The sequence below is a fragment of the Micrasema longulum genome, unplaced genomic scaffold (assembly GCF_059751315.1).
Source record: "Micrasema longulum isolate JH-2025_06_02 unplaced genomic scaffold, ASM5975131v1 h1tg000147l, whole genome shotgun sequence".
In the NCBI taxonomy this organism is placed as follows: domain Eukaryota; kingdom Metazoa; phylum Arthropoda; class Insecta; order Trichoptera; family Brachycentridae; genus Micrasema; species Micrasema longulum.
This window is the reverse complement of record NW_028277353.1, coordinates 1,056,869-1,080,842: the sequence shown is the minus strand read 5'-3', so window position 1 is coordinate 1,080,842 and position 23,974 is coordinate 1,056,869. Positions and strand designations below refer to the sequence as shown.

At 31.3% G+C, this 23,974-nt stretch overlaps 1 long non-coding RNA gene across 1 annotated transcript; it reads left to right on the top strand.

The window, feature by feature from the left end:
• Positions 1-199: 199 nt before the first annotated feature.
• On the top strand, positions 200-23,223 carry LOC148284138 (uncharacterized). The gene is made up of 3 exons (XR_015825399.1): positions 200-294; positions 1,111-1,224; positions 22,571-23,223. It is a non-coding gene; the product is annotated as an uncharacterized LOC148284138 (long non-coding RNA).
• The last annotated feature ends 751 nt before the right edge of the window (positions 23,224-23,974 follow it).

The following is a 23,974-nucleotide window of genomic DNA, read 5'->3' as shown; positions in this document are numbered from 1 at the left end:
AAGGCGGACTTATCTCCACTCGATTTCCTTATTCAGTATTTTTGCCTAACAGTAGCCATCGAGTCGAAAACACTCGTCCAGGATTCTGGTTCTATTTCACACACGGAACTGCATTCTTCATCCGCCCGAATGCGGGGTGGAAACTAATTATTTGAAAAACCTTTTCCACGTGCCTGCAATGGATTCCGAGTGGCGTGGGCGGGCTTTTCTGAGCAGGCGGTGGTTCTGCTCCCATATCCCAATCAGAATCCCCGTGCTCATCCAGCAACTACATTTTCTGTACCAAATAAAAATGTAAGTTTCAAGTCGCCTAATAAGTTTATTTTAAAAAGTGCACTCAGCTTTAAATGCTAAGTATTTTTAAAACTAAATGTTATTGTGATAATTGTAATTTCTTTTTCTTGGGTGTGATTTTATACTGAATTAAAGTTTCAAAAAAGTTTTCTTTATTTAAAAAAAAATCTTAATATGAAATCTCGTAAATCTCGAAAAGCTGTATATTTTTATTCAAGATAAGGAAAATAACAACGATGAATTTCGTGTGCATAAATAATTTTGTAGTTTTCATTAATAAAATTCATTTAATAATATTCTTATTTTCTTTTAAAATATTGCAATATTCATTGCGATAAGATTTTTTAGAAATTATTACGATTAATTACAGTAAATTATGAAAAATCAATAAAATCGTGTTAATTTTTAAAAATACTCTTGCTATATCGAAAAATATTGCGTTTTTTTTACAATACATTTGTTTTATTATTGTTACGTACTGATTGTAATTATTGTTTTTGATTTCGGGATTGCAAATACACCTTTTCGGAAAGTATTCATTTTTACCTTGGTTAGTATGTGTCAGTATTTGTGTTATGTGTTAGTTTTTTTTTTTAATATATTATTTTTCCTTTACAAAAGTTATAAAAATAATTCATTGAATTAATTTTAATTGATAGTATTTAATACACTGTTAAAATAATAATATGGGATAATATTCATTACTAAATTGTACCTTTATAAAGAAGCTTGTGTAAATTAGTATAAATAATAAAAAATATTAAGTTATTGAAAACAAAAGTTTATTTTAATCAAAAAATAATGTTAATATGGCAGAAAATACAAACCACAAGATGCCGAACGCTGAGACGACCAACCTGGCAGCCACTTACCTCATCTTGGTATTCCTACTCCTAGCCCTCTGGCTGGTCTACTCGGGATTATTCTAAAGTAAGCACGATTTTAAATATCTACGTATGTGTTTAAATATTCGCAAAAAAACAGTGCAATTAACCAGTGGGCCAATTTGCTTAGATATACATGTATATTTTACAGCCCGTTCGAATCTTTAATTAGCCCAAGTTATGGGTTTCAGCCTTTCAGAGAACCAAGTAAACAATTCAATTGTTTCTTGTGTAAGCACGCACAGTTGAATGATTTATATGAAAACTTATTTTTACTCGCACATAATGCAAAAGTTATTAAATATTTTAATGGACTGTGCATAGGTTAACCTAATACCTGGACTTCAATATTTCTTCGTTAAAAACAATTTCGTGACAGAATTTTTCATTTTTCATGAACATATTTCTTTATCATAAACCCACTTTTTTACAACATATTAAAATAAAAAACTGTCTTTACTTTAACACCAAATTTAAATTCTTTCTCACTGTAGTGTAAAATCAATAAGTTGTAGCAAAAAATACATTTTTGCGTTTTTAGGTTTATCCAAATATTCTAATTTGCTGCCCTTTGTAAATGACTCGATGCTAATGATAATCAAATGAGGAAGTTCAGTGATTTTTTTTTATTTGTTAATAGACTATTAAATTAATCCAAAAAAAATTTGTGTTTATTTTTACATATCGTATTATCAGCGCCATTATTTTTTTAAGTTTTGTATTTCTGAAATAACTCCCCGTGTGACCTCAAAGGTTCTCTTCCGCTTATTCTCGATCAATTCTACCCATTGGTCCATTAACGGCAGGAAAACCGGAAATATTCCAAAACCCTCTTATCGTTGGTTGATAAACGCCGTTCAAAGTTCGTTGTTCGACGTTTTTTTTAAAAGTATTTTTATTATTTTTTTTCGTATATTTTCAAGAAACTTTACGGTACAATAAAATGCTCTAATTTTTACCGCGCGAAAGAAAACATTTATTGCATCTAATTTTCCGTAGGGCTGAAGTTCCTCATTGTGGTAGAGCGGGGCTTCAACATTGGATCTCTGATCCGTCAGTCTAAAAAAGTACCACTGGAACACAACCCGGTTTATTCTACTTTCGTATTTTTAATATTGATTTGCACGTAAAATTTAGCTGTTTTATTACGAATTAAATATAGTTTACAAAAAAAAAAATTAGTAACTTCTGTAACTTTGATTAGTTTGAATTCCCGTTTAAATAAATAGAAAACCAGCTCGTCATAACGTGATTCATAGTTTCCAATATCAAACGCTAAACATTCTTGAAAAATAAAGCTAAAAATTCGTATTTTGTTTTCTTCAAAATATTTACAAATCTAAGAAAGTCATATAATGATTGCTTTAAATTCAAAGTTTACCTTTATATATTTTCTTTTACGTGATTGGCAATAATTGAAAAACTAAAGTACCTAATTGTGTAATACTGACCCTTATGACTACTTGCCTGTTTAAAAATCCTGCCTTTATGTTGAATTTGTTTGATTGAGAGGTTAATGATTTTTATTGTCGTATTAAATACAAAAATACTTTGGTGTATAAAAGTATTTTGGTGGGCGGGCTCGGAAAAGAAATGTCTTTGATGCACTAAAAACACAGAAGACGCGTGTTTATAATACATACTGCATATTTTCGCGTGTCCATTTTATGAAATACGAACTGAACCCGACAATGCATTTCTATTGCTCGATTTGAGTTTCTACATACTCGTATAAATATTAAATGAACACAATCGAAAGTTTGATATCAATGATTGTATTGTATAGTCCAAATTAGATACGAACGTATACATTATTATTTTTGTGTTTCGTAAAATACGTAAAAAAGATGTTGTTATTTTTTATTGGTAAGTGGGTACCTAGGTACTTATTTATGGTTGAATTCCAAAACTTTAAAGAATCCATTTTCAAATATATAATTATTTTTGCAATTACCAAACTTTGCTCTTCTCACCAACAGGGGTGCACTGTATTTAGGAATGCGATTTTCAAAAATGTATCGAATGTCAGTTGATTTTATTTTAATACTACCAAATATCCAGTAAAAAAAACAAATGGGTAGTAATTATAAGGAATTTAAAGACATAATCTGATTGGGCTTCATAAAAAACGGATGCTGTTTGTAAACATTCAAAAACAAACTTTTTTAAACTCTAAAAAATAACATCTTCCCAATTTCTTATTACATGCATTCTCGTCGAATGCAACCCTGGTGATGGATAAAAAAAACATTTACCCTCTCAATTATTTTTCTACTTTATTAGATTTTAATAGCTAATAGCTATAAATATGCGCTTGGCTTCACTGAAAATCGTACGTAAATTGGTCTAGTAGTATTATTCAGTCCATCGAGAACACACATACGAACACTGCCTTTTGTATATATAGATTATTATCAATTAAACACATATTTACAGTATTCTATTACCTTAAAAATATATTTAATGCAATAAAGATTAATGTGCGAAAATAACAAGATGTTTTTCTTCCATGAAATGGACCACCATTATTGTTTATTATTTGTTATGCGATCAAAATAACATTAGTAAAAGTGTTTATATTCTCGTGATTTTATGTAGCATGGCATTTCATATTTAAGTTAAATAACACAGATTTGAGTTGTGCGCCTCGTTACAAGTTGTATCCGGCTAATTTAAGCGGAAGATAAAATTATATTTGGCTCCTCCAGCGATAAATAGCGAGCTTTCTTCTCCCGACCCATTTACCCCATAAACTCGACTCGGCTTTTAAGATAATGTATAGTAGATGTTAGCCAACAACATACCATACCTCAGAGATATAATATAATTTAATATTCGGAATCGTCTTCTGCCAGCAACTACTACTGTCAATCATATTTCTTCCCGAGACGTTTCTCAGCACTTGAGCGTCCCGTCAGAGGAAAACTAATACCCGACTGAATGTTTTTAAAAATACGTAATGGACCAGCAAAAACTTAGATACCTCCTACATCTGGAATTTCGATAGATACAGTAGCTAGCTATAAAATTTAATTTAATTTATAGGTTTGTTTTTTATCTACTTTTTAAGTTATTGATATTTTCTTAGCTAATACATAAAACTAGGTGTATTTTTTAAACTTGATCGCCTGAGTGTTTGCACTGAAGTTAAGAATTTAAATTCCATGGAGAAAACCAATAAATAACAACCTAAAAGTGAGTGTTACGTTTTATATTAACTTGGGTTTGTTGGCACAAATTTCCATAAGACGCAATTAATACAGCAATGTTTTATTTTCGAAAAGGATAAATGAGTTTTATTAAAGTTTATGCAATCATACTTAGACTAAGACAAGTAAAAAAATAAAATAAGTTACTTCACGCACGGAGGGATCTGAATTCAATTCCCAATGACATTTCAATTATAAAATGTGATTATTCTCAAGCCTGTGTCTTTTTTGTTGTAAGTAACCACTGTTGGAAAAATGTTTTTCTTCAAATCAATCTTCATGTGATCGTTTGTGACAATACCGGTCTTCTTATTAATTGTTGATGCAATCTTTCTTCTTAATCCGGTCGAATAAACAATGGAAAAATATGTGCTGGTGTTGTAGCCAATTCAATAAATATGGCGGTCGATCTTTACTAAATAAAAGATCTTTATAATAGTGGACTGTATATAATATTAATTTTAAAGCACAGTGCGCCCCGTGACGACCGAAGACTTCGAGAAAAAACGAAATAGAGAGCGATTATAGCCCTTGTGCTATCTTTATATACTATGCTATTAGTACCCACCAGAGTAACAATACTGGTGTGACACTCACAAAAATCAATATGAATTTAAATTATTAAGTATTAAAGAAAAACTTAACAATTGTTATTGGCCACTTGGCTTGTTGTGATAATTAAAACAAATATTGTTAGAAACGCGAATTCGAACTATTAAAAAGTAAATGGTTCTTTTAAAAAAGCTTCTGTCTTTTATGTATTTATAATGCTCGCTTTCTTTTGTTCATATAATTAAATATTTTGTTTACTCTGAACTTAATTCCAGTTCATGAAATGCATTATTTTAATATATGTTTTCACTTCATTGAATAAACAGCAAGAAAAAACAAAACATCGGATGAATATGAACTTAAAAACACTTTAAAATTTCGTGGCTGGTGCCAAATTCCAAATATTCTCACAGAGTTAATTTGTAAATAGAGTATACCCGCGTATAAACAACATCTGCGGCCAACAATTCTTGTTGGGAATTTCACTAATTATGTGTATTTACTGGAGAAGTAGGCATAAACTCTTGGACCGTTCGTGTCAAGCGAGACTTAGGTTGTCCATCCGAAAATTTCGCACAAGTTGTAGTCTTCTAAAGAAAATATCAAAGGTTTTAATCCTTAACTTTCGGATCTGTATTATTTGTACCAACAACGTATTTTTTTTCAATTACGTATGCACCAATACAATGGATAAAAGGTATTTAATATCGAACTTGCTTGTCGTAAAGTGGATAAAATAATATTGATACCGGTGGCTCAAATCACAAATTTGGAAAACTAGTGAACATCGCATTGTGAAACGGGCGCGGGGCGGGGATTTCACAATGTAATACGGTGGCCTCCGTGGTGTAGGGATTATTAATATACACTAAAGGTTCCGGGTTCAGTTCCCGGTGAGAACACAAAAATTAAAATGCGGTTTTTCTCAAACCTAGGCTTACCTAGGTGTTCCGTACTGCAATTCAACACTGTAATCGGGCGGGGCCTCCTAGCCTATTGCGGTGCAAAAAAAAAAACAAATAATCACCTAATGATATTATCGTGTCGTATGGATTTTTGCCATCGGCATCGTGTGAAATTGAGCTTTCGGTCAGTTTTTTTAATTTTTTTATTATTTATTTTTTTATATTTTATTTATGCATTTCAGTTTTAAAATGAACAGAGTTTCTTTGTTTCAGGTCCCGACTAGCTAGGAAATTCCTGTGTTTAGAAAGGACCATCTTTTTTACATGTGTTTTTTTTTATTTCATTGAATGATGCTTAATAAATTTAAATAATAATAATAACATCAAATATAAATAAATTAGAAAACATACGGGTAATAATAATAAAAATTGAATCATAAATATAAATTATAAAATATACCATTATTAATATTAGAAAATATACCATAATAGTTAGGAAATGAGACATAATTATTATAAATTAGAAAACATACCGATAATAATAAAAATTGAAGCAAAAATACAAATAATTAAATATAGCATTAGTAATTGTCTTATATACATACCTAGGTAATTTCGGTAAAATTAAATGCATCTTTAAAAAATCTTTTGTAAAACGACATTTTCTGTTGTAGCAATTTATTGGTAATACCACTGAATTAATATATCTGTGGATAAAACGATTATTTAGTAGTTACTTAAAACATCTACGCTGCGTTGTAAAACTATTTAATTCAGTAGGTTTTACTTTGAAATTTTTACTTTTACATTTCGATTTTTAGTTAATAAATAATATCTACTGCCTAATAGTATCTACTAAATAAACTCGGTATATATAACTACCACCTACTACCCTGGTTTACCGACTTTGCACGGTTTTTTTTTTTCTAGGACACCTTCAAGAGCAATCAAAATTCAACAGTACATCGATCGTAGTTAAATATGTACTGAATTTATCTACTACGTTAAATGAATCTCATTGACCTAGCCCAAAAATGTATATTTGAATACAAATATTATATTATAATAGCTCAACATCATCATTTCAATATGCATAGGGTTCGGCATTGGTACTTTGTACGTAGATCATATTTTTTTTGCCACGTGGGAGGTAAACTGGTTTCGTTTTTGTCAGCAAATAAACGTTCGATCTCTCTCATTTATTTAAAATATTATTCACAACCCTTGCGCACAAAAATATCTTGCTTAGAATTTCATTTACCTTTCTGATCATGGTATTTGCTTCGCTCTTCTCAGGAGAAAGCACTTTCTATTCCTCGACGTGGCCTTTCATTTTTCCGCATTTTCTGTTTAAGGTTTCAGACTTTGGAATGAGCTACCTCTTAAATTCACCTTCTCTGGCCACTTTCAAGAAACGCCTGAAGCATTACTATACATCGTTTGAACTCCAACCTCCCTTAAAAGTTTTTTATTCCTAGTTCATCTTCCTGTCTTCTTCTAAACTCATTACCTGATCCAAAATTCCTCATCCTTTAAAATGCATAACATAATGTACATAAAGTACATAAGAATAACAACAAGTACATAACAATAACAGCAACAAATGTACATAACATAACTCCGTTCTCCATTAAAAAAAACAGATGTTATTTTTCATTAATTATGTTTATTCATTTGCATATTATGTACCTTACGATATTTATTTTTTTATTCAAATTTTTGACCAACTCTTATTTTTACCAGTTTGTTTTGCAGTTGGCTGTTTGCAAAATACTTATTCTTTGTAATTGAAGATTTAAAATAATTAATAAATAAACCAGCAAGCCTTAATTAACTTAAAAAATAGTTTAAGTAGTAAGTAAAACTATAATGTAGATGTATTTAGATAGTAACTTAAAATTAATAGTGCTAGTAATCAATCAAACTTTTTACACCACAACAGACTAGATGACCCGATTACAGAAAACCCAGGCTTAAGAAAAACACCTTCAATTTTTGTTTATTTTTGCCTTATTTACTTAGTTCATAATATTTTAAGAACTAATATAAAGTTTTAATAACATTACAATTATTGTGACCTCACCGGTAATCTAACCTATATAGAACCTTCCGTGCATGAGGCAAACGTCCTAGCCAGTACACAATTGAGCCAATATACATCTCAATGAGAAAGGTCAGTGGTTTTGAAAATTAAAAAAGTGTTTTTAGGCTATTAAACTTAGCCAAAAAATATTGTATTTTTATGTATCGTAATATCATCGCTGTGATTTTCCAAAGTTTGATAATTTTGTATTTCCCCACCGAAACTTTGAAATTACACCGCCAGCAAGGTCACGAGTTCAAGTCGGTGAGTTTTTCTGACATTAAAAACTAGAACACCGTAGAATTCTTAAAACAAATCATTTGTAACCGCTAAACGTGAAAACACGCTACACGTCGAAAAACGTGGCTATCCTGGAAATGGCCTATATTCATTTGTTTGTTGCCTGTCGGTGAACCAAAACAAAATAAAAAAAAAAAAAATATATATATATAAATATATGTTTTTAATCTCTTTAACTTCACAAAGATCAGCGCATGAAAAATTGAAGGAATAAAGATGTTAAAACATAGGCAGAATGGTGAATATTACACAGTATGTAAAATGGCCATTTAAACCAGTCAATGATATGTCATAAGTCCTGTAAATGCCGAGACTTCTATAAAATGTTGTTGATCTCCGTTGTAATATATTATTGTTAATGACTCCCAGGGCAGTTGAATCCAGTTCTTGTCTACAAAGATTTGGACAAACTCAAAATATTGTTGAAAAGGTCATCAAAGAATCGAACTCACTGTAGGCGCATACTAATAAAAGTGCGTAAATAAACTAACTACTAACCACAGCGTTACATTTATAATAGGTACTTTAATTATTATAATTTTTACACATACATTATTAATAGCAACCGACCGAAGTTGCGGTTTCGGTAAATAAAACAAGTTTCGGCCTAGATTTCTGTTTCGGTTAAAAATTGGCTGAAATTTTAGCCCACCCGAAACCTGCGATCGGGATGTGTCGGATTTCGTTCGGCTGTTCTGGGTTTTTTTATATTTTTAATAAAGGAATTGCATATTTTTTGCCTCGCTTATTATGTACAAGGCTTAAATTAACTGCAAAAGGTATGTTCCTTCTTATTTCTCTAACTATATTGTGAGGATCTGGTGGTGGAAACTCATACAGGAGAAGCCGGATTATTGACAAGCATCAACAGACCTTCCGTCCCACTTTAAGAGCGTTCGGCATTTTGTGTCCTATTTTTATTTATTTCAACAATCACCTTTAATATTTTTACCATGGATATTACCTCATGTGATAAGTCCTTATGACTTATCACTGTTACGATATCTTCTAGGTCCTCATCCAGACTTTTACATCGCGCCTCCAGCTGCATTCGCTCTAAGCTGAAAATGGGACAATGCATCAACAAATGAGGGACATCTCGGGGTGTCTCATCATCACATGGACAGCTATTGATTTCTGAGAGCTTGAAACGGTGAAGATTGCTCATAAAACATCCGTGGCCTGTAAGGATTAGAGTCAGTTCGTAGCCAACTTGCTGCGTTTTCTTGATATCAAAAGCATGAAAGATTATTGGAAAAAGTATTTTAGTTACCTGTTCAGTAGTTTCACGGAAATACCGGTCGTTCCAGAGCTTAAGAGTTCTGCCTCTTATTTTCTTTTTGGCAAAACTCAAAGGAAATCTATCAAAATCAGGAGCTGTTTTCTTGAGAGTAGCTTCTCCAGCCTTTTCGTCTGCTTTTTCATTACCTTAAATTCCGCACTGGCCTCTTATTCATCACTCTAATCCAGTTGGCTGTTCTCGGGTGTACCGTTTGGCTCGAGACTTGTGACTAAACTCTCGTGAGTTTGAAGAGCTTTCATATTTATATTTTTGTCAACCCTTCTAGTCAATAAAGTAAAGCTCTTGTCACTGAAAAACTATCACATGAAAGTTATATGTACCTATATAACGTAACAAGGAACTATAAAGCGTTAAAAATAAACAAAATGTAGTCATTAAATTTAGCAAATTACAACAGGGATGGAGAATACCGTAAAGAAGGAAAAATGGAAGTCTAGGCATTTACAGGGCTTATGACCTGTCAATGGCTGGTTTAAGTGGCCACTTTACACAATGTGTAACATTCACCATTTTGCCTATGTTTGAACATCCATATTTGTTGATTTTAGTGATTGAAATGGTTCCATTCCCTTCTTTAAGGTATTCTCCATCCCTGTTGTACTTTGTTAATATCTTAACGACTCCCGAGGGGGTGAAATCCAATATTTTGTCTACAAACATTTGGGCAAACTCAAATATTGCATAAAAATTAGGTCTTTAATTTTATTGTGTATTTTTTTAATGAACTCGTGAGGTTAACAATAAAAACGCCTAATTTTGGGCGTTTAAAGGTGATTTTTAACTTATTAAAATAGGTTTCGGTTTCAACCGAAACTAGAATAGAAGCCGAAATTCGGTTTCGGCTAAAAATCTTGTTTCGGTCGGTCACTAATGATTATTTACTTATCTCATGCTGATTTAGCCGGGAACTGAACCTAAGACCGTGCGCATAGTAACTAAACACGCCGACCAGTATATATCATGGTGATCAATTATTACTAGGCATATTTTAATGCAATTCGAGAAAGTAAAACGTTTCGCGAACGTGATTGATCAGTTACCAATAAAAATTCAGTTTAATGGAGGTTCAATAATTATTGAGTACCTACCTGCTTACATTTACACGCATAAAACAGTAAGTATTTATTCATTGTACAAGAAACCACTTTCTGATTTCAGGATTTATTATTGTATTTAAAGGCAAGACATAATGTACGTAGCAAATTTATGAAAGATGTACAAAATATTTTTCATTTTTAAATAAAAATAAGTTTCTTATTCGAGATTTTTCAGGGCCATACCGCGAAACTTTGAGAAACATTTTTTATTTTGATGTACTTTAAAAAATATCCTCATGTTTTTTTGCGGACTAGAAGGGGTTGGGTAGGGGAGGGGTAGGGGGTAGGGGTTTGTGGAAGAGATGCTAATCCGTTAATCCTAAAGATTGTCAACATTTTCAAATAAAAATATAATTATATTTTTATTTTTTAAAAAATTGTTTTCGAAAGAAATATATTAGATTTTTTAAAAATGTTTTCCATAAGTAATGTTCCTCTGAAGTTTTGCGGATTGGTCCGAAACACTTGTGTAACAGTCTCACATCTACCACCGGTGATATTTATTATCGCCATGTCCCAATTCGCATCCGATGGTGCATAGATCACTGGATTTGTACACCAAACACATCGTAAATTGATCAATATTTGAAGTTACATGAAGGTAAGAAGCTTATTATTATGCTTCAGGTGCCAGTGCAGGAATAATAAAATTTTCCTGTGAAAAACCACCTTTAAAATCAATATTTCATGTTGACCTTCCCAGGAACGAACCCGGGACCTCAAGTATGGAAGGCGAACGCGCCAACCACTGCGTAACAAAGGGGACTTATCTCTACTCGATTTCATTTTCATGATTTGAAAACGAGAGCAGCCATCGAGTCAAAAAACAGTCGCCCAGGGTTCTGGTTCTATTTCACACACAGAACTGTAATCTTCATCCGCCTGCACACAAACAGCTATTAACTTTACTTATTTATTACACAAATTGATAATTTATTATTATTTCACCAAACCTTATACGTAGATCCTCTTAATAGAAATAAAATCTATATTTTAAATTAATATAATCTAGGTACCTACTGTAGGTAAAGGAGTACAGTCAACCCTCCTATAACGCGATTAATTCATACCGCGTTATATGGAAACTGCGCTATAAAAAACCCAGGGCCCCGATTACAATGGAAAGTTAACATTTATCTTGTTTTTAATTGTTATCTACAAAGAAAAATTAAGTTCTATGTATGAAAAGCATAATATGCATACATTTTTTATTCCAAGCATGTTAAATTATAGGTTACCGATGAAGATACTTATAAATGTTTATACAAATATACTAATTTTCATACACAAATATCGATTTTTCTTTATAGACAGTCGAAGATAACTCTGTTAACTTCCCATTTTAATCATGGCCCTGAATTTATACTAATTAGATTATTCGTACCGCATTTTTTTCTTATTTTTTGGCATTATCTTTGGCTATTTATCGAAAGCTTAAATCGTCCTATAATTTTGGTTTATTTGTAAATATTGTATTTTTTGTTATAAAAGGTGTTGTTTTATTTTAATAAATAATAAAAAATATTTATAATTTTTACCGCTTTATATAGAAAATACTGCCGCGTTGTATATGGAAACCGCACAATAAGAAACCCTAAATTAATACTAATTAGATTATTCGTACTGCGTTATACAGAAACCACTATAAGTGAATTTCTGATATTACGAAATCTTACATACATCGGATTGATTTATTTTGTAATATATATATAAAAATATCATTCTCAAGGTCCAAGATTTGAAGGATACGTTTAAAAAATAAAATTGTTAACAAACATAATACAAATAACAATGAATATTTGCAATTTTACATATTTGATTGTATTTTTTTTATTAGTTCATAAAAAAAATTATAACATAAAAAATCCAACGAAAAAATTTAATTTAATACATGAAAAAATTATGCTTTTCGTTCATCATCACTGTCATGTATTATTTATTTAACACTTTATATACATCCTATATAATTTATATACGTATTAAGGACGGGCACATTGCCTTAAAGCAATTTCTTCCTACCTACCCAAACTGTTCAGTTTGAGAAAATTACAAGTTAAAGTTTTACAAATTATTAGGACATATTCTAGGTAATTATGCAGAATCGTATAATTTTATATAAAAGTTAACACAAAATTTACACTTTACTATGAAGAGAGGATTGGAAAGGGGATGGAACGGAAAGAAGAAGGAGAAAGAAACAACTAAAAAATGTACATACTGATATTTCAATCTTTTTTAAAAGCCAAACCCTGTTTTCCTAATGGACCGAAAATCCTATTCACTTTCATCTTGGTTTTCGAAAGTAATTTTATTTTCTAATTCTGCCAAAACCTCTTTGTATGGAGCAATAGACAAACTTTTAAAGTCTTTTACGTTGTTGGTCTTGTACGAAAAACGCATTATATGGAAACCGCGTTATAGGAGGGTTGTTCGCAACATTCGCTTCACGTTATATGGAAACCGCATTGAAGGTTTGTCTGTATCTAAAATACGAAATAGGAATACAAACAATAAAACATGATTTTAAATCAACGTAGCTTTTAGTGGGTAAAGATTTATATAAAAACATGAAAAATTACCTTGAAAACCATTGAGTACAAAAATTACGTTTTGGTGATATAATTATATTAATGTTGTGTGAAACGAAGGTCATTTGTAAAATCTTTAACACCATAATTTGATAAGGTCATTGATTCATTAACTTATACAGTTCTTACCACAAATCGGGTCCTAAAAACATTAAATAAATTGAATTGTGTGTACAGACATAATTTGGTTACTTTTTTTCGTTTACTTTCTGTACCGTTGCGTCGGCGTCGTATTATGTACACTTGCCAAACTATAAAACTACTTTGCTTATTTAATTTTGTTGTAAAATTGAAACATAGCGGGTATTCCTAAAAAAATCATTTTTTAGCCACAAATGTTATTCATGCAAAACCGTATTATTTAAGAACAAATAAAATTGATGTGTGTGAAACTTCCTTATTTTTATAAAGTTAAAAAATGTGATGTGCACTTTTTGTTAAAACACATAACATGTAAAACTTGTCTCATGAAACCAAACAGATCAAAATTGATTGTTTTACAAATCGAAACCTACAATTTCAGTTGTTGACAAATTGGTGCTAAAATTTATGAATGAAATTCTCGGGGATTTTTAAAGAATGTGTTCGCCTATTAGACGACATGGGTGATTAACGTGTTCCTCTATATTGTTCGGTGAACTAACAATGAAACCATTCATCCAGCTGCTAAGTATCTCTGGGAATGAAAATTCCTCTTGTTTATCCTGATTAACGAGAGAACTTATTGTTCCGCGAGCAATCAATTAGGTAATAAAATAAACGGGTCTTCTCTAATCATTACAAATTAGTAAAAAACAAACAAATTGAAACTGAAAATTGCGTCACATAACAATATGCCTAAATTTATCCATCATGGAGCGTCATTACATTTTATTTATATTTTTAAGCGTGTTTGCATTAATTGATACTTTTATTTTATTTTATTAACACATACGGCAATAATGCTTTTTACGAAAATTATAAACTAAACACATTTGACATATTACAACAGAGATGAAGAACATTTAAGAGAAGGTAATATAGAAGTCTAGGCATCTACAGGGCTTATGGCCTGTCAATGGCTGGTTTAAGTGGCCACTTTACACACTGTGTAACATTCACCATTCTGCCTATATTTGAACATCTATATTCCTCAATTCTTTCTTCTGTTGATGTTTGTGAAGTTAAAGAGCTGAAACCTTTATTTATGCGGGTGAGATTCATCTAATTGAATTATTTCACCTACATACTAGGCAACGCCTGAAAATATTATTTTTTCAATTTCTATACTTCTTCATGGACCAGGTAATTTATCAACAATATTTTGAGTTCGTCCAAATTTTTGTAGACAAGGACTGGATTCAACTCCCTGGGGAGCTGTTTATATTAACATATTACAACAGAGATGAAGAACATTTAAGAGAAGGTAATATAAAAGTCCAGGCATCTACAGGGCTTATGACCTGTCACTACACCACGAGGCCGACAAATCACTATTATATGCTTCAAATCAATGAAGTCAGTGCATTTATCTTTCCATCATGCTCCACATCTTAAACTGAATCCAATCCACTTCCGGTGGCTCAGCGTATACTTCTTTGCAAAAAGGGCAATGGAGGACTTTTTAGCTTATTTGATCATCTAAACTTATTGATTTCCCATCGGTTTATAGTTTCTTCCCTGCTTACTTAGATTTTGCTTGTAATTTTTCTGTCCCTTCTTTCTTCTTTTTTTGTATTTATATATATATTTTATTAAAGAGTACGCATGCGTACTCTTTGGGTGCGTACTTTTAGCTTTAGCACGTATTTGTCGACATAACTAAAATTATCTATAAAATGACATCCATGGTCAAAAATAAAATTTACTTTAAAAAGTCAAATAAAAACATGATAAAATAATACACCTGCTTTACTGCCCTTCTAAGACTAAAAGTCTTATCTGCTGAATTGCAAATTTCACATTAGATTACTGTTTTATGCTTTGCTGATCAAAATTTCTTATTTTTTTTACAAGAGAATATATCATATAAGAAAGACTGAAATGACTCATTGGTTTAAAAAATATGTGAGGTTAAGCTAGGGTTTCCTAGGACAGCGGTGACCGTATCTTAACGGCCGTAGTGAACGGTGATGCAGTGGACAGCCGTCGTTACGGTGACTAGAGAGTGGTTTCTTAGGAAAACGGTGTTGTTAAATGTTATCAACACCGTTTTCCTAGGAAACCACTCTCTAGTCACAGTTACCACGGCTGTCCACCGCATCACCGTTCACTACGGCCGTTAAGATACGGTCACCGCTGTCCTAGGAAACCCTAGCTTTATCGATTATCTATTACGAAAAAGAAAACGCCGAACGATTTTATCCGTTACGACTTTTTGGCTTAGCAGGGCCGGGCAGTGTAGTAGTTTTATAGTCTTGAAACAGAATATTTGTTTTGATCGATTTTTAGATCAAAACCACCAAAAAATATTAATAGATTTTTATAAGAAATCTTATCCAACACGCGTTGGGAACGACACGCTGATAGATGTTTAGGCTATAGATAACCGATTAAAATTGCAGTGTTGTTAACTTTGGAAACGTGTTTCGAATAAATCGCGATGCGCACTTTTTGATAGTGCGTACTCTTTACTTGTTTTACCCTATGTAGATCCAGAATGAATATACCTTTTTTCTATGTGCAAACATTTTATTTGTTTTACGAGAAAAGGAACAATTAGAATGGGCCCTTGCTCAATCTAATTACATGGGTTTGAAAAAGTGCTTAATAACCTTCCATAGGTACATTTATTCTCTATTAATTTAGTTATTTGATATTGCCACATTTAACCCTTTTAATTGCTATTTATATTCCTTTTGCAGAAATACGTTACATTTGCTTTTCTGAAAAAAAAAATTTATCATAACTTGAGCAGAAAAAAATCGTTTTAACTGATAAATATTTTGTTGTTAAAGTGCATGTTTATAGTCAATGACGTATAATTAAATATATATGTTACAACCGCAAAAAAAATGGCATTCAAATTCGTGGTCTTCATTCTCTATCGGATCTTCTTCGCGATTAAACGGGAGACCAAGCATAAAAATCTCATTGTGAGCGATATGAAAATATTTTAAAGTGTGTACCATAACTGTTAAAAACAGCAAATACATATCATATTATTCTTGCAACATACAAATTAATTTATTGTACTTGTACGAACTGCTTGCTGCTTGCAGTTAATTAGTAATATTAGTGTTTGGCCACAATGACGAAGCGTTTTCGGCGCGGCGCGGGCGCGGTACGCGGCGCCTCGCCGCCCTCGCGCGCTCACTATGGACACTTCAGTTGTTTACCATATGTTTGAGTTCATCGCACTCGCGCCGCGCCTCAAACGCTTCGCCACTATGGCCAAGCACTTACACAGTACAAGTATACGTACGTAAAACACTGACAGCCAATGTCGTTGCTATGGTAACGAGTTACTCAAAAATATTTTAATGGAAATGCATTTATTTCTTTCTCACATGAATGTCCGCATTTGTATCGTGATTTGGTCTCTTTATATATAATTGCTAAGGGCATCGCTAAATATGAGATGCAGATGGTTAGGCAATAACGTGTGTTTTTGTTACGCCAGTGATTAAAGCTTTATATTTTTATGGAGAATCATAGTTAGAAAATATATTAGGGTCCGTATTTAAGAAAATTATATTTGACTTGTGCAAAAAATCCCAAAGATCGTGTCATTTTAAAAGGAAGCTGGCAACTAACGGGTTAAATTGTAACTTTTTATAATTGAAATGACATTTAAAACATGATTTCTGCATTCCATACCTACATTCATGTAATGTCAATAAAATCGTAATTTACCATTAGGCATTTAGGTACCAGGTTGGTACTATAATTACCTGTATGTACAATATACATAACATACATCCAATTTAAGATTAGTAGATAATATATATTTACTATTAAGAAATTATTTCAGCGACTTAAAATATTGTGCAGTAGAAATATTCAAACAAACGTGATTTTTTAATAAATATTTAAAAATATAAAAAAAATTATACCAAAATTTCAATTCTCGTAAGGCGAAGCAAAACTGACCCCAGATTCATATAAAAAAATATGCTCTCTGAACTTCACTTAAAACATTTTCTCCGTAGTTTTTTCATAATCCTATTACTCTTTTTTATTTTAATATTTATTTCTCACGTTATGATTACGATTAGTATATAAACTAATTTTAACACTGACTTCAATAACATATCTATTTACACTATCGTACAGTAAACATAACATTTATTTTTTAATTCATCTTTTCATACATTTTTAAACCTTAATGCATAATACAGTTTTGGGATTCTGTTTTTTTTTAAATGGCAGACTTATTCTATCGTTATTTCTAGTAATATAATTATGATTTTTTTATCGAACACTGTCTTATTAATAAAGTACTTGGATATTCGATTGTTAAAAAATTTGTATATAAATCAAGCATCAGTCTCTTATTTATTTTATTTAGTTTAGTTTACCTTTCTTGAGCACTATTCTCATGGCTTCTAAGAAGTACTTCCAATTTATTTCAATTTCTGTCATTGGCTAAATATAATACTGTAGAGCAGTAAAGCAGAATATGGAGTAATTATAGTTTTGTATACGAGTTATGCATTATTTCCATATAATTTATGTCTGTATTTAGAATTTTTTTTTAGATAATTATTTAAAAACATGCTCAAATGCATTCAAAGTTAATTTCGAGTCTAATATTATACCCAAATACTTCATTTCATCAACTTTCTATTAAGACGAAACTATTAAGTTTCGACACCTATATATACATTCATCATTAGACTTGTTTTTTTTTCTTCTTTTTTACATGTATTTAGTTTGAACAACATTCGTTTTTAGTTTGTTAATTTGAAACCATTTTGAAATGCTATTCAACTCCTTATTTAATTTGTTGATAGTCCCTGCAATACACGTCTTAAAAAGTGTGGCTTGCAAAGTAATAAACCACACAAATTACGATAAAAATACAGTATTATACTATAAATATTAAAATACACCACGCCAACGGGTTTGGTACATAAACCCCAAAAACCATAATAGCGGCGCGACGCGAGACGCGACGCCGCGCCGTCGGCGTCGCCGCGCCGCACATTGATAAATAAAATCAACTCCACAAATTTACGATTGCGAAAATATTTTTTGCTGTTTTGAGGCGACATAAGTCTTTCATACTAATGGCCAAACTCTCGGGAAAAGGGACGATGAAAATATTAGAGTCAAATTTAATGAAAATCTCGGTTTAAAAATTATATTTGAGCTTTATTGACAAAAAAAAAATTAGGAAGACACTAGGCATTTAAAACAGCTTCACTATAAAGATATAATATAGATATAAGAATATACTTTCTCAAGTTTAATTTTAATCGCGGTTTTGCGATATTTCGTAAACACTTCTCTTATCCCATTCCACGTTAAATATAAAATATAAAAATTATATGAATATTTCTGTGGCTTGGATTGAGAAAAACCAAAGTTAGATTTAGTATTTTTCTTGCCACCATTTGTCAAGGTTCAACGTCAAAAAACTTGTATATTTAAATATTTTATACACACATACATATGTTGTAATGTTTTTATTAATATTTGTAATCAATGTCGTCTAATAGTTCATTATAACACCACAGAATGGCTAAATAAATATTGTCCTGTAGTATTACAATTAACGACAGGCCCTGTAGATTCAAGCCACAGATTTATTAAGTCACTTATTTTTATGTGCAACGCTATGAAATTACCAATCATCTCAGCGGCGTGATGCAAACGGCGGGAAAATAAAGTATTTTATTTATTTTACTGGTCATACATACGAGTATTTTTCACATCTGAAACGGTCGGCGTCAGCTCGAGAAAACGAAACGCCGTAATTTTGTTTTATGTGTCGGCGCGGCCAGGACCGAAAAAGTCGTTGGAAATATTACACTAAAAAATTTGGCTCCGCTCCACGGACTTTAGGTACCGTGCGAACACCTTTGCACTAAAACATATTTATTTATTTATAAACATTTACAATCTAGTCTCAGGACCCCTCCTACATTCATATCACGAGAATTTCAAAAGCTCTAAAAATATTTCTGTATTTTAATGCGGGCTATTTTCTACGTCCAATCATACAATGAAAAACGTATTTTATTAGTGTACACCCATTAGTTAAAAATAGCGTGTTTACAGTTAGTTGGTTAGTAGTCCGAGCCGCGATTCTGTAACTATGTTCCTTAACTTAAGGCGACTATTAAGGATCAAATCTTTAGTTAAAGATGTTTGCGATTCTCTATCAAAAATTTGACAGAAGAATTCCTTCCGCGAAGGCCAAAGTCCTTAAAACTTTCCTTAACGTAAGGCGGTCATTTTACCCGGCGCTAACGCTAAGGATTTTGTGCTATTTTGTTTTGAACAGAAAAGTATTCTAAATACATAGTTTATTTCGCATATAAACGTAAATTAACCTTGTTTGTTACTTCATTCTGTATTTTTGTCATTATAAATTACTATCTACGTAAAATAATTACTATTTTTTATGCTTTTGTCAAACTTTGTATTTCAAATATTATTATTTTTATATATTTTTAATATTTTTTTATTTCATTTTTTAATTACTATTAAAAAGGACCTTGTAATCTTTTACAGAATATTTTCTTTTGTCTTTCTTATTTTACACAAAAATATTATAACTGTCTATTTATTATATGAGCGAAATTCATAAACATTTCTTGTATACCCACGAACAGGCCATGCCTTAGTAAGATTTTTTTGTTCACTATTTTTACTGTTTATATGTAGTTCGCTTCATTGCTGTGTAATTATTCTTTACTTTTTTAATACTCTATTTAAAAAAAAAAAAAAGTCGATAAAAGTACCCATGTAATTAATACATCATAATATTGATTTATTGTAGATGTTTACTTTACATCGAGTTTACTTAATGATCGCTTGTGTATTAAAATGATTGTTTTCTTACAAATATTTTTTATCAAAGAAATGAACTATAATCTAATAATGTCAACCACATCGAAGTTTGCATACAATTAAAGGTTTTTGACATACGGCAGTGTCATGTTATCATTAACTATGCATTGTTCTTTCATTCTAGGATTATGGATAAAAAATATTTATGCAATGGCTGCAGGATATTTAGAAGGAAGCAAATTCTTTGAGGCCCCATAATAGGCTGTTAAGAGATAGTCAAAACCCTTTAGAGTCGGAGGAACGACAGTTGCAAAATTTATTTAGAATATCTAGGGCTACAATTACTACAATTTTGACTTTTGAGCGTTTATTTATTACTTCTATGACTAAAAAATAAAACCAAAGACAATAAACGCGGTATTTCCAGTAGCCAAATATAATATAAATGATTTATCCTTATCACAAACTGTAAGGATCTTTCCTTATCAACAGTAGATCGAGAATCATAAAGTTTTTAAAGACATCTTTTGCAAGGGATAAAATCCCAGACCAGACTGGATATCCTTTAAAACTCCCATATCTTTGGATGGTTCATATTAACTAGTGACGTCATTCAAAGTAGTGTGTTTTTGTTTAAATTTTTTTTTTCGTTCATTTTCAAGAAATTTTGTCCTTCAATTTAATGCTCTAATTTTTACCACGCGCAAGAAAAGATTTTTGTATCCAATTTCCCGTAGGGCTAAAGTTCCTCATTCGTAATATAAGAATCAGCAAATATATGTTGCAAAATCAATAAATTATCTTAAGCAATAAATTTCGATCATTTTAGGGGACAGCTGGTATGTTAATGACAATTGGCTTTAAAGATACATACGAAAATAGAACAATAGCCCACCTACAAATTTCAGTCCATTCATAAATCATTGCGACACAGTTTAACTTAATATGTGATCCAGAAATACGTCAAAATTGTATTTTTAAATAGGTAACGGCCTTTAAAATTATTTATGTTCGTTCATAATAACAAGTTCTGTGACAGATTTTTAGTAAAGGTAAAGAAACTACTTCCTTGTTAACACTAACAGATCCCAAACATTTTAATATTAATTTGTTTAAGTGTTTCGCCATGAAAAGATTAATAGTTTTTGTCATTTAAATGGTTTATCATTTTGAAACTATTTAGTTTCAAATTATAAAAAAATCCGTTTGATTATGTCTTCTTATCTTATTACATAATACATTGTTTTATTTTCAAACCTTTTATTGCAATATTTTCGCAGTATTTTGAATACATTTGTATACAAGGCTGGATTTCACAAGGAGTTATAAATTAATTGCAACAGATAAGGAAAACATTTTTGAGATGGTAATATGGAAGTCTAGGCATTTACAGGGCTTCTGACTTAAAAAAATTCATGAATATTACCAACTTAAAATATTTTTTCATAACCGCCAAAACATTATATTTCGTAATACGCGTTGAAAATAATTTGTTTGAGACTATTTATTTAATTAGGCCCCGAATTGTAATGGGCACATAATGTATTTACGTATTCACGTCCGAGGTCGATTCCCGATCAGTAATAATGTAATGTAATTTTTCTTCATCATCATCATCATCATCATTCCCTTTCCGCACATAATGGTGCATATGGCACTGCATTGGTACGCTAATAGCAGCAATCTTGATCATTTTTGTTACATGAAGGGAAGATGATCAGTCTTACGGTTCAGGTGTCAGTCCAGGGACTATGGAATATTTTCACATGTTCACACATTTTCAAATAAACTTAATCTTAACCATGTCGGGAATCGAACCCGAGACCTCTCGTATGGTAGGCAAACGTGCTGACCACTACACCACGGGCTTGACATAATTTTTCTAAGGATTTAAAAATTCTGTTCACCCGCATCGCATTGTACAGAAAACAAAAATTGCAATACAATTTGGAAATTCTTCAAGTAAAACATTAAAATATTTACCAGTATGACGAAAAATTTGACCTGTTTCTTAAAATAGGTTACTAAAGTTAAAATAGGTTACCAGTCATATTTAACTAATTAACCTCAGTAAACTAATGTCCGAGTTATGGTGGTGTTAATATTTTGACGCCACCCTGGGCACTCAATTCCTACTTTTATAAATGATCACTTTTAAAATTAACTTATGCCCAAAATTCCCATAATCTTAAAACGTCCCGGGTTCACAAAAATCTGATTTTCACTCTAATATTTAATATGATATCAAGTGCATGAGCTATATATCTAAAGCATGAGACTGATGCCTTTCTTTATGTACCAAATCAAGATACGTTAAAATTGGAGTACCTACCAATAAGGGAGGAAAGGGAAATAATGATTTTTAAAATTCTACTTAAACATGTTTTATAAATTATTTATTTATTTTTACTTCCAGATTCCAAAATGTCCTCTCACCAGTAAGATCCTGGCGGTTATCTAACAACAATGACTTAATATATCAAGAGACAACGCGAAGACATTTATTTTAAGGCATCATCTTCACCATCATGTTCGTCATCATCCTTTCCATTAATTTCATCCTTTTTTTAATCGATCATCATTTATTGCATTTTTGTGAAATAATTTTATACAAGTGAATTGTACGGAGACATGTTCGAGTATGCGGAAAAAACCGTTTTATAAAATTTCCCCTTTTTTCTTTTTTAGTTAACACTAATGAATACTTTACTATTTTTCTTCGAATAAAGTCGTCATAGTTTTGAGAAAAATAACAAAAAATTAATCGTTCCATAGCAGTACCGACTAATATATTCAACTAGGCTACTGAAATATTTACAACTTGATTAGGTAGTTTCACCACTAAGTCGACGGTATTTCCATTATTATTGTTTGCCAAATGTTTTGGTTAAAGTTTTACTATACTTTTACAATTAATCAAAAATACCAAGGAATACCACTATTTTTGTAACTGTGTTTATTTGTTGATTTGTTAGTAAGAAAATTTGTTAAAATGTTCAGACAATGTTATGGCTGTAAAAGTATGAAAAGTTATAGATTAAAAATATTATAAATAAACTTTTAAAAAAATGTTTTTTATTTAAGTAAAATGTGCCCAATACTTACAGAAAAACCAAATATTGACTAGTATTGGATTTTTAGCCCTCATAAATTTAAAGCTCCACAAACGCCATTTTTTTTTTGGCGAAATATTTTTTTTTGTTCGACTCCCGGTGAGAACACAAAATTTTTTTTCCTGGGTGTTCTGTTTTGCGAGTTATTCACCACTGTTATTGGGCCTCCTGGCATGTTATGACACAAATAAATAAAGGAAAATTTTATCGGTACATAATGGTGCATACGACTGTTAACTAGATAATTTATTACATAAAGGTGGGAAGCTACTTTTCTTTTTTTGTATTATTATTGGAAGTGAATCAGTATCCATATATAATGATGCATAAGGCACTGCATAAGTACACCAAATTTTGTGAAATTTTCTAGGAAAAACATTGTTTTATGCTTTTCCAGAAATCAATCAATCGTAAATGTGCTAACCACAACTTGCCCATTGCCTGAAATAAATCATGAATATAGAAACAAAATAAAAAACTATCACGCCGTTTTTCCATGGGGTTAGGCAAAGAGGATAGAAAGCCATATCACTCTGCCTTATATAGTCTTCGCTTACTCTATATTCATACATAGTCTCATGCACGCAAGACGATTATCCCGACTTTTGACATGTTCACCTCATGTCTTTCTCGGTCTTCCTCGTATTCTGCATCCATCAACATTCGCATCGTTAATTCTTTTAGCGGTTCTTTCGCTGTCCATTCGC